Genomic DNA, 12,681 nt, shown 5'->3' on the forward strand with positions numbered 1-12,681 from the left:
GAATGTAAAATGGTGCAGCCCTTTTGGAAAACAGTTTGGCAGTTCCTCAAAAAGTTATGATAACAGAGTTATCATAGGATCCAGCAATTCTACTCCTAGGTATATGACCAAGGAATTGAAAACAAGTGTTCAGACAAAAACATACATGGGCTGTTCACAGCAGCACTGTTCCCAACAGCCAAAAGGTAGAAACAATCCAAATGTGCATCAGTTGATAAATCGATAAGCAAAATGTGGTGTAACCATAAAATGGAATATTATTTGGCCATAAAAAGAAATGAAGTAGTGATACATGCTACAACTTGTTGCCACACACTAGAGGGAGAGAGGATTGGGGAGTGACTACTAATGGGTACAGGGTTTCTTTTTGGGATGATTAAAATATGCTAGAATTAGTAGTGATAATGGTTGCACAGTTCTGTAAATATACTAAAACTACTTAATTGCATGTTTTAAAAGAGTGAATTTGTGGTATGTGATTTTTTTTTCCCAGCTTTCTTGAGGTATGATTGACAAAACTGTGTAAATTTATGGTGTGCAACATGCTGATTTGATACACATTGTGAAATGACTGCCACAATCGTGTTAGTTAACACATCTGTCACCTCACCTACTTACATTTGTGTGTGTGTGTGCTAAAAACATTTAAGATCTTTACCAGACCCAAAAGTTTTTAATTACATGCAAATTAAGAGGCGTGTTATTCAGAATGCTCTAGAAAAGAACAACTGCTGAGTTGTTGCCATGGAAACGGGTGGTAACTTGCAGCTCGTTGCCATGGCATGTGTAAACTGTCATGGCACTGGTGGGAGTTTCTTATGCTAATGAGAGGCAAGGGTAACTAGAGGTTGCCTTTGGCACCATCTGCTGGTTTCTTTACTTCATCCTGGGACCAGGAAGTAAGTCCTGCTGGTCTCCTACGTCACCTCCGCAGGCATAGGCATGGAAGCTGTCAGCACGCTAGTAGGAGCCCACATCTAGGGGAAGCTGGGGATCCACTTCCACAGCAGCATAAACTAGGGCTCCGTGGAGTTCAATGGCTCATGGGACAATGGTTCCCTTGATGGCAACAGCAGCTTCCTGCTCACCAACTCTCTGGAGAACACAGTAAGGAGGGGCCTACTGGCCTCTGCTTCCCTGTCTGTGAAAAGGGGACAGGAAAGCCTGCAGCATGGACACACAGATCAAATGGGAGTGTGTGTGTGTAAGGCAGCCTACCTGGGCCTGGCCCATGTGAGCCCTTGAAACATAGTAATAACAGCTAATGTCTGTAGACTCCTCCATGGCTCCCCGTCACCCTCAGGAAACGTCAGATCCCTCAGCATGGTCCGAAAGACCTGGACAAGCTGGCCCCCGGCCCTTCTCCCTCATCTCCCACCCTTCTCCCTTATACCGGCCTCTTTTCTGTTTCTCAGACATGCCTTGCATGCTCCCACCTCAGGGCCTTTGCACATGCTTTTCTTCTGCCTGGAAGACACTTCTCCCCGTTCTGTACATGACACATTCCCCCCGACCCCACTCCCCCCCCCCATGCTCTAATCGGGTCTCCAATCTTATGCCCCCTCTGGAAGAGGACCCCCAGACCCCATCCTCTTTGACTAGCTTCATTTTTCCTCATAACAATTTTCACCACCAACCATGCTCATTCATCCATTTGGCACATGGTTGCTGAGCATCTACTGTATACCAGGTGCTATGCTGTGCCAGAGGCTATAGCAGGGAAAAGACAGACACATCTTCCACCCTCACAGAGCTGACATCCTGCAGGGGAAACAGATATTACCCATGAGTGAGTGAGGCCCATAGCACATGCAGGCATTGGGCAGGATGTGCTGCAGGGAAGGGCAGAGCAAGTTGAGATTTTAGGTGGTGAGGTCAGAGGAAGCCTCACTGATAAGGTGATATTTGAGCAGAGACCTAAAGGAGGTGATGGAGCAAGCCATGTGGGAACCCAGGGAAAGAACATTTCAAGCTGAGGGAACAGCAGAGGGAAGGCTTAGGCAGCAACAGCCTACAAGCACGAGGAGAGAAGGGACTTTGCTTGGCTCACAGCTGAACCCACAGCACCTAGCAGTGCCTGACACATAGTAGGTGCTCAATAAATGCTTACTGGGTAGTAGAGCACTTTTCTATCCACCCGGCACAGTGTTAAGTGCATATTACTCCATTGATTTCTAGCAGTCGCCAATCAGAGTTGGACTGGCTTATATGCTGGCCTCCATTTCTGAACTGTGTGGCTTGGGTGGTACTTTAACCTTTCTGAGCCTCAGTCCTCTCATCTGTAAAATGAGGCTAATATCATAGAGCCCACCTTAGAGAGCTGTTGCAAGGAGTAAATGAGCTAATATTATAATGGCGACTGTTTAATAATTGTTAGCAATTATTATTATGGTAGTTGTTATTGTTATTAGGCAATGTAGGCAAGCAGAAGAAGTCACTATTTCCGCTTTCAAGGAAGGAGATGGCAGATGAATTAAGAAGTCAGGAATGACACACAGGAGATTACCCTGTGGCACCAAAGATTCCCAGAGAAGGCAGAGACAAATGAGAACACAGAAATCATTTGAGAGAGAGAGAGAGAGCAGCCCTTGGGCCAAGACTCAAAGAGTGGGTAGGATTTACAGAGGTGGGAGATGGGGATAGAAGGCCCTCCAGGCTGGTGTCACTGCACAAACACGTAGGGAGGTGGAGTGGAGTACATCAGCCTAACGCACTTCTTGTTCCCCAGTGGAGGGCATATGTGATGGCTGCCATGGTCCTGGGCACGCTGTACTGCATCTCCTGCTTGGTGCTGGCTCTGGGGATGAAGGAACAGTTAGGTAAGAGGGAGATCATGGGGCCAAGAGAGGCAGGGGTGGTCTCGTGCCCTGGGGAGTCCCTACCTGCACTGGGGAGCCCAGGCTGTGGGAGCATCCGGACAGCGGGGAGGATGGTAGTTCTCACCCTTGTGGTCTCGGGGCTTCTTTCTATGCTTAAACACTCTTGAAGATCTGAAAGAGCTTTTTAGGTGGGTTTGTATCTATTAATATTTATGTTAGTAAAATGGAGAAAAGTTAAAAATATTAATTTTAAAATTATGAATGCATTACATGTTAACATAAATATAATCTGTTTTCAAAACTGACCATATTTCCAAACAAAAGGCATTTTGTGGGAAGAGTACATTGTTTTACATTTTTGTGAATCCCTGCATTGTCTGGCTTTAAAAAAAAGACAGCTGGATTTTCATACTACTTCTGCATACACATCTGCATACACTGTGTTGCACTATCCCATGCACATAGCTCCTGGAAAGCTGCACCATACACTGGTGAGAGAATGAGAGTGTAAAAGGTACACACATCTTAGCATTATTAGGAAAAGAGTTTTGACCTCACAGACCCCTGATAGCATCTCAATGACCCTCAGAGTTCTCAGAGCTCCCAAAAACACAGTTTGAGGACTACTGTCCTGGGTGGTCTCATCCTAACCCATAGCTTTAAACATCTCTATATAATTTCAGCTGCATTAACAGAAATGCCCAAAATTAACAGTAGATAAGACTTTATTTCTCTCAGGGAGAAAAAAAGTCAACCTATAAAGCAACTCTTCCATGAAACTGTTGGGAGCTCAGGCTCTGTCTGGCTTGTTGCTCAGCTGTTCCTAAGTTGTTGCCCTCCTGCCACAGTCTAAGATGGCTCTGGATCATCCCTGCATGCCAGCTATTCTAGGGAGAAAAGAGGACAAAGTGGGTATTTCTCTGCTCTTAACAGGAAGGACCCTGATGTTACTCATTTCACACTTATTCACATCCCAGTGACCAGTATCTACTCATATGGCACACCTAGTTGCAAGGGAGTTTGGGAAATGGTATCCATAATCAGAGGTCCTCTGTGCCTAAATATAAATCAGGGGTTCTCAGAATAGAAAACCCAGAAATAAAGCCACACCCTATAAACCATCTGATCTTTGACAAGGCAAAAACAAGCAATGGGGAAAGGACTCACTATTCAATAAATTGTACTGGGATGGATAACTGGCTAGCTATATGCAGAAGAATAAAACTGGACCATTACCTTTTACCATATACAATAATTAACTCAAGATGGATTAAAGGTTTAAATGTAAGACTTCAAACTATGAAAATCCTGGAAGAAAACCTAGGAAATACCCTTCTTGACACTGGCCTTCACAAAAAAGTTTTGGCCAAGTCCCCAAAAGCAATTGCAACAAAAACAAAAATTGAAAAATGGGACCTAAGTAAACCACAGAGCTTCTGCACAGCAAAGGAAATTCTCAACAGAATGAACAGATAATCTACAGAATGGGAGAAAATATTCATAAACTCTGCATCCAACAAAGGTCTAATACCCAGAATCCATAAGGATCTCAAACAAATCAATGACAGAAAAACAATAACCCCATTAAAAAATGGACAAAGGACATGAGCAGACACTTCTCAAAAGAAGATAATACAAGTGGCCAACAAACACTTGAAAAAAATATTCATCATCACCAATCATCAGAGAAATGCAAACCAAAACCACAGTGAGATACCATCTCACACCAGTCAGAATTGCTATTATTAAAAGTCAGAAACAACAGGTGCTAGCGAGGCTGCAGAGAAAAAAGAACCCTTATAAAGAGTTGCTTTATAAGTTGACTTTTTTTTCTCCCTGAGAGAAATAAAGTCTTATCTACTGTTAATTTGGGGCCTTTCTGTTACATTTGTGGAAATGTAAATTAGTTCAGCCACTGTGGAAAGCAGTTTGGAGATTTCTCAAAGAACTACAAACAGAGCTACCATTTAACCCAGCAATCCCATTACTGGGTATATACCTGAAGGAAACTAAATCATTCTATCAAAAGGACACATGCACCTATATCTTTATTTCCACACTATTCACAGTAACAAAGACATGGAATCAACCTAGGTGCCATCAGTAGTGGATTATATAAAGAAAACTTGATACATATACACCGTGGAATACTATGCAGCCATAAAATAGGATGAAATCATGCCCTTTGCAGCAACATGCATGCATCTGGAGGCCATAATCCTAAGCAAATTAATGCAAGAACAGAAAACCAGATACCACATGTTCTCACTTATAAGTGGGAGTTAAACATTGGGAACAACACACATAGACATAAACATGGGAACAACACACATGAACATAAACATGGCAACAACAGACACTCCAGCAGACACAGCGGACTACTGGTGGGGAGAAATAAGGAAGGGGCATGGGTGAAAAAACTATATGCTTACCACCCAGATGATGGGAACCATACCCCAAACCTCAGCATCATGCCATATACCCATGTAACAAATCTGTACATGTAGCCCCTGTATCTAAAATAAAAGTTAACAGTTTAAAAAAATAATAAAAATAAGTAAATCAGGAGTTCTCTTCCTATGAGAGAGGAGGCAAGAACAGTGGCTTCTTTGGTTGAATTACATTCAAACCCACAAGGCCCTATAAGGTCTTCCTAGTTTTCTCTCTACACTCTAGTCAGCTTCCCATCCCTATTCTTGTCCAGCCTCCCTGGTTTTCCTTCTGTTCCTCTAGTGAACAGTCTTTCCTCAAGCTTCTGGTTCATGTTGTTTCTGCCTCCTAGAACAGCCTTCTCCCAGACACCTTCCCAGCTGCTCCTTTCCACTCTCAACTCTCAGCATGACCACCTGATCTCAAGTAGCCCCCTCCTACCTCATTATTCTTTCTTAGCAGTTTTTTTCTTCACGTCACATTATTTTATAATCAGTATGTATTCGCTTGTTAATTTTGTCTTGTTTTGTTTTGTTTTTAACATAAACAGAGATGGGAACTTCTCATTTGCTCCCCACAAAACAGCCAGAGCATGGAACATATGAAGTAAAGAATAATATTTATTGAATGAAGAAAGGAACTGTGAGTAGTGTTATTAACTCCTTCACCAAAAGTCCACAACTCTCTAGTGGTAGAAGAGACCTGGGAGAAATAAAGCAGATCCATGAGGGCTTTGTAGTAGGAATATTTTAATTGCAAATGATGGAAACACAACTCAAACTGCCTTAACCAAAGGGAGAGTATATTGGTTCACAAAACTGGAAATTCCATAGCTGTTCAGGCATGGTTGGGTGCCTGAGCAACAGGATGTAGGGGTGATGGTGGAGGATGTGCTGCAGGCTAGGAAAGAGGGCAGCCAGGATGACCCATTGTCAGATGCCCAGACAATGTCCTCAGGAATCTGTCCTTGCCTCAGGCTCTCAACCCTGCTATCATTATCTTGACCTCTTTGCCAGATGACTTACCCCTATGGTGGCAAGATGATCATCAGCAGCTACTGTATTACATCCTTTCCAGCCTCCTCCCCTTTCACAGAGGTTCCAGCAACAATCCCAGAGCTGCCTCTCATTGCTCAAATGGAGTCATATGACACTGCCTAAACCAATCACTGTAGCCAGGGGGATGAAGTTCACTGATGGGCTGAGCCTTGAAGCTGGGGATTGGGAGTGGACTTGGGGGCAGTTGGGAGGGGACTCTGTAAAGGAAAATCTGGGTGCTGTTCCTTCAAGATGAGAGCATGAGACTGAGATGATAGGTGCGTGGCACACCCCAACCTGACATAACTAAGACAGCCCTCCCCTCCCTGGCTCCTCAGCTCCCTGGCAGCATCCTCACTACTCTCTTTCCCAGCCTGCAGCACATCCTCCACCATCACCCCTAGACTCAGTGGCTGCTTCTTCATCTCCTTGGCTTTCCAAGTGGAAGGGGGTAGCATAAGTGCAGCCTGAGGCAGCAAAAAGAGCACTGGGTGGGGATTCCAAAGCCTGCCCCAATTCTGGGTCAGCCAAGCATCCCTGTGTGACTTTGGGCTAGTTTCTGCCCCTCTCTGGGCCCCAGGGACCAATTGGCAAAGACCTGATGACCTCTTCCTTGAGGCCAATCTTGCAGTCTCAAGAGGGTCTCCAGAAGGGCAGGGGCAACTTCTAAGGGCATCTTCCCCTTCTGGGATGGGGAAACTGAGGCTGGCCTCACAATCTCTTCAGCCACTTTCACACCAGGAAGGCAGGAAACACGTGTGACCCTGTGATTTGCAGCCCTGTGCAAGCTGGGGACAGGGCTTCAAATTCATACTCTCTCCAGATTCAGTTTTCTCCACCCTGCAAAGGTGCCCCATCTGTGCACAGGCGATCACTAGCGCAACACACTGTGCCTGTCATTCCCTGCCTTTTCTCACCCAGATGACTCAAAGGATCTTTGTCTTTTTCTGTAGTAACCCTGCAGGCCTAGGTGGGAGCTTCCAGTGCCTCTTGTCATCATGCTGGTATGTCCAGGAAGTGGGAGGTGGCACCAATGTGTAGCCACCCTGCCTGAGCCCACCAGCCTTGGAGTCAGAACACCCTGGGGTAAATCCTGGCTCAGCTCTTCTCAGCTGTGTGATCTTGGTGAGTGGCTTTGCTTCTCAGGGCTTCAGGCTCCTCCTCTAATTCCCACCGCACAGTGCTGTGGTGAGCCTGAGCAAGATCAGCATGTCAGTGTCTGGCACAGAACGGGCATGCAAGAAGCATTGGTTCTCTTAGCTCCCAGGGTCATCTGGAAAAACCAATTGGTTTCTTACCACCAAGAGGCAGTGCTTTTTCGCAGTAAGAAACCAATTTCAAAGTCCAGAGAGTTGAGTTCAAATCCTGACTCTCCACTTACCAGCAGTGATTCTACAGATGTTATTTCACCTCTTGGAGCCTCAGTTTACCCATCTGTAGAATGAGGAAGATACACTTATCACAAGGGGCTATGGTGAGGAATAAGTGGGGTCTCGAGAGTACCTGTCATGCAGTTGGTGCCCAGAATTGCTGGCCCCTTCACAAAGGCCCCTGGTCAACTGGGCAAGCCACATGCCTGCATTTGTCTCTCAGGAGGGATATTAATCATTTATTCAACAAACATATCCTGAGCTCCTACTAGGTGCCAGGCACTATTCAGCAGTGAGTAAGACATAAATTGCTCTGCCCTCATGGGTTTCACATTCTGGTGTAAGTACAGGAAAAAAATAATAAATGAAAGTATGATGTGCATTGGAAGGGAGGAGGCACAGAGTACCATGGGAAAGGTCATAACAGAGGCCTTCACCTGGCCCCGGCTGTCAGGGAAACGTCCTGGAGGAGGTGATGTTTTAACTGAAGTGGGAAGGATGAGTTGGAGGTACCCAGGTGAAAATGGGAAGAAGGAGGCATGTCTGGGCAGAGAAGACAGCATCAACAAAGGCCTTGAGAGAAGACCATGAGGAGAGTTAGAAGAACTACTAAAATCCAACAGGCTGAATAAAGAAAGTTGTGGAGAGATGGGGGCTAGATCCAGGGCTGGGAGGTCAGGAGCGGCCAGACGCTACAGGATCTCCTGAACATGGTGCAGAATCTGGACTTAGTCCTGAGGCAACGGGGAGCCCCTCTACTTCGAGGAATTACACTCTAAGCCCCTACTGTGTGCCTAGCCAGTGAGGAGACAACTACTACTCACTTTAGCAAAAGGCTGTGATTAGGCAGGAAATATGGGTCTTAGAACCCTGCTGAGAAGGTCAGGCTGGCTTCCTGGAAGAAGTGCTGTCTGACCAGGGACTTAAAGAGTGAGCATGAGTCACCCAAACTGAGGTCCTCCAGGCTGAGGGAACAGCATTTGCGCAGGCCTCGTGTCAAGAGGGAATGCAATGAGTCAGGGGAGCTGCAGGACAGGACTGAGCATGAGTCAGAGAGGCCAGATCAAAGTATCTCCTATGCCAGGGAAAAGAATGCTGGCTTTTGAGGGCAGTGGGGGACCATAGAAGGCTCTACAGGGAGGTGCATGGTCAGGGTGAGTTTGTAGAAGATCATCTCAGCTACAGAATGGCAAATGGATTAGATGTTGCAGAGTGAAGCCAGGAAACCATGAGGAGACTGGGCCAGAGACATGGGGATACTCTCAATTCCTTGGCAAGTCCTGGTGGCTCCAGCTTCAACACTGATCAGAATCTAACCCTTCCTCCCACCTCCATTGCCCTGTCTCATGCAAATATTTCCATTCAATATATTTCTAGAAGCAGATTTACTGGATCAGAAAGTAGGCAGATGTATTTTGCTTCTTTTTTAATTAAAATATTTATTGAAATAACTACAGACTCCAAGAAATAATACAGACACATCCCATATATGCCCTTTACCTAGTTTCCCCCAATGATAACATTTTGCAAAACTGTAGTATAATATCATGACCAGGATATTTTCATTGATAGAATCCACCCATCTTATTCAGATTTTCCCACTTTTACATGTACTCGTGTGTGTTGGGTGTGTATTTAGTTCTATGCAAATTTTATCACAGGCATAGGTGTGTGTATTTACCACCGTAATCATGATAGACACCTTCATCATCACAAATATATCACAGACTTTATCCTTTTATAAGCATCCCGTTTTCTTCCTTCAGCCACTCCCTACCCATCCTTAAGCCCTGACAACCACTAACTAATCTGATCTCCATTTTAAAATTTTTATTATTACAAAAATAAATATTTATGGAGTAAATATTAATGGAATCCTACAGTATGTAACTTTTAGCAGTTGGCTTTTGTTCACGCAGCATAATTCCTTGCAGATTCATCCAAGTTGTTGCACATACCAGCAGTTCACTGCTTTTTATTGCTAAGGAGTATTTAATGACATATATATACTGCAGCTTGCTGAACTGTTCACCCACTGAAAGACTTCTGGGTTGTTTCTAGTTATTAGTTCCTATGAATAAAGCTACTGTGAACATAGGTGCACAGATTTTTGAGTGAACATGTTTTCAATTCTCTGAAATGCTCAAGAGTGCAGTTGCTAGATCATATCATAGTTGCATGTTTAGTTTCATAAGAAACTACCAAGCTGTATTGATTATTGTAGCTATACAGTAAACCTTAATATTGAGTAGATTGATTCCTTCCACTTTATTCCTCTTTGTTGAGGTTATTTTAGCTATTCTAGAGACTATACCTGTCCTTATAAATTGGAAAATAAACTTATCTATATCTACAAAAAATCTTGCTGGGATTTTGATATAAACATTGAACCTACAGATAAATTTGGGGAAAACTGATATCTTTACTATGTTGAGACTTCCAATCTGTAAACACAGTATGTATTTTCATTTATTTATATCTTTTATTTCTTTTATCTGGTATTTTATAATTTTCAGCATACATATACTATGCATGTTTTGCTAAATATTTCATTTTCTTTGGAGAGATTGTAAGTGGTATTGTGGTTTAAAGTTTTGTTCCATAGATTCATTGCTAGTGTATAGAAATGTGACTGATGTTTGTGTGTTTATCTAGTGTCTTATGACCTTGTAAACTCGCCTTTTAGTCGGAGTTTGTTTGTTGTATTTTAAATTCCTCTAGATTTTCTACATAGTCAAACGGGCTATCTATAAATAGTACAGTTTTCTTTCTTCCTTTGTGATGTTAGGCATTTTATTTCTTTTTCTTGCCTTGTTGCAGTGGCTAGACCTTCCAGTATTGTGTAGAATAAAAGTGGTGAGACAGAACATCCTTGTTTCCGTCTTAGGAGGAAAGCGCCATTAGGAAAGCATCATAAGAGGAAAGCAGTCTTCCACCATTAAGTATATTAGCTGTGGATTTTTTGTTTTGTATAATTGTTTTACATGTTCTTTATCAAGTTGAAATAATTTTGCACTATTTATGACTTGCTGGGAGACTTAATGAGTTTTGGATTTTGTCAAATGCTTTCTTTTTGCATCAATTCATATGATTATATGCTTTTCTTTCTTTGGCTTGTTGATATGGTGGATTGATTGATTTTTGAATGTTGAACTACTGTAGCTATAATAAATCTAACTTGATAATGGTGAATAATTATTTTTATACATTGTTGGATTTGGCTTGCTTATATTTTGTCAAGGATTTTTGCATCAGAATTAATAAGAGATATTGGTCTGTAATTTCCTTTCTTTTTATTTTGTCTCATAATACTGGCCTCATGAAATGAATTGAAAAGTGTTTCCTCTGCTTCTATTTTTTGGAGGAGATTGTGTAAAATTGGTGTTGTCTTTTTCAAATGTTTGGTAGAATTATCCAGCTTGGAGCATTTTAATTATGAATTCAGTTATTTTAATGAATTTTTTTTTTTTTTTTGAGACAGAGTCTCGCTTTGTCACCCAGGCTGGAGTGCAATGGCGTGATCTTGGCTCTCAACCTCCACCTCCCAGGTTCAAGTGATGCTCCTACCTCAGCCTCCTGAGTAGCTGGGATTACAGGTGTCTGCCACCATGCCCAGCTAATTTTTGAATTTTTAGTAGAGACAGGGTTTCACCAGGTTGGCCAGGCTGGTTTCAAACTCCTGACCTCAGGTGATCCACCAGCCTCAGCCTTCCAAAGTGCTGGGATTACAGGCATGAACCACCGCGCCTGGCCATTTTAACAATTTTAGGACTGACCAAACTATCTGTTTCATCCTGGTTGGGTTTTGGAAGTTTTTTTATTTTTGAGGAATTGTTTCATTTCTTCTAAGTTATCAAATTTATGAGCATCAATTTATTTACAGTATTTCCTTATTATCTTTTTAATGGCTACAAGATCTATAATGGCATTCCCTGTTTCTTTGTGGTACTGGTGATTTGTATCTTCTCTCTTTTTATTTTCCATCTTGCTAGAGGCTTATCAATTTTATTTATTTTTTAATAAATCCGCTTTTTTGCAGTTTTTCTATTGTTTTTCTGTTTTTGATTTTATTTATATCTGCCCTGATTTTTACTGTTTCTTTCCTTATGCTAGCTTTGAATTTATGTTGCTCTTGTTTTTCTAGTTTCTAGAGGTACTAACTTAAATTGCTAATTTGAGACCTTTCATCTTTTCTAGTTAAGCATTTAGTGCTATAAACTTTCCTCTCAGCATTACTTTTGCTGCATCCCACATATTTTGATATCTTGTATTTTTACTTTTATTTGGTTTTATGTAGTTTTTAAATTTCCCTTTAAACTTCTTCTTTGAGCCATAGATTATTTAGAAGTATGTTGTTTACTTTCCACATGTTTAGAGATTTTCTGCCTTTATACTATTGATTTGTAGGTTTATTCCATTTTTGTCAGAGAACATACTCTATAATTATAATTCTTTTAAATTTGCTGAGGTTTCTTTCATGGTCCAGGATATGTCTATGTTGGTATATACTTCTTGGGTTCTTGAAACTAACGTATATTCTGTGTTGTTGGTTGGAGCATTTTATACATGCCTATTAGATACCGTTGTTTAATGGTGTTGTTCAGATCCTCTAAATCCTCACTGATTTTCTACCTAGTAGTTCAATTGAATGTTGAGATTGGGTTGTTTATGCCCCTGACTGTAATTGTGGACTTGTCTATTTCTCCTTTCAGTTTTATTAGCTTTGGCTTTACATATTTAAGTCTCTGTTGCTTGGTGCATGCACATTTAATATTGTTTTGTCTTCCTAGTGGATTGATCCTTTTATTCCTATGTAATATCCCTCTTTGACTCTAGTAAATTTCATGGTTCTGAAGTCCACTGTATCTGATATTCATTTAGCCACTTCTATTTTTTAAACTAATGTTTGCATAGTATGTCTTATTATATCGCTTACTTTCAGCCACCTAAATTGTTGAATTTGAAATGAGTTTATCATAAACAACATACCCTGCCAATCTGTCTTTTGATTGTTATATTTAATAA

General features: G+C 42.0%; 1 long non-coding RNA gene across 1 annotated transcript; it reads left to right on the plus strand.

The window, feature by feature from the left end:
• The first annotated feature begins 801 nt into the window (after positions 1–801).
• LOC129021806 (uncharacterized) lies at positions 802–9,416 on the plus strand. The gene is made up of 4 exons (XR_008496147.1): positions 802–1,107; positions 2,729–2,819; positions 5,800–5,891; positions 7,240–9,416. It is a non-coding gene; the product is annotated as an uncharacterized LOC129021806 (long non-coding RNA).
• The last annotated feature ends 3,265 nt before the right edge of the window (positions 9,417–12,681 follow it).

Source organism: Pongo pygmaeus, chromosome 21 (genome assembly GCF_028885625.2).
Source record: "Pongo pygmaeus isolate AG05252 chromosome 21, NHGRI_mPonPyg2-v2.0_pri, whole genome shotgun sequence".
NCBI classification, from domain to species: Eukaryota; Metazoa; Chordata; class Mammalia; order Primates; family Hominidae; genus Pongo; species Pongo pygmaeus.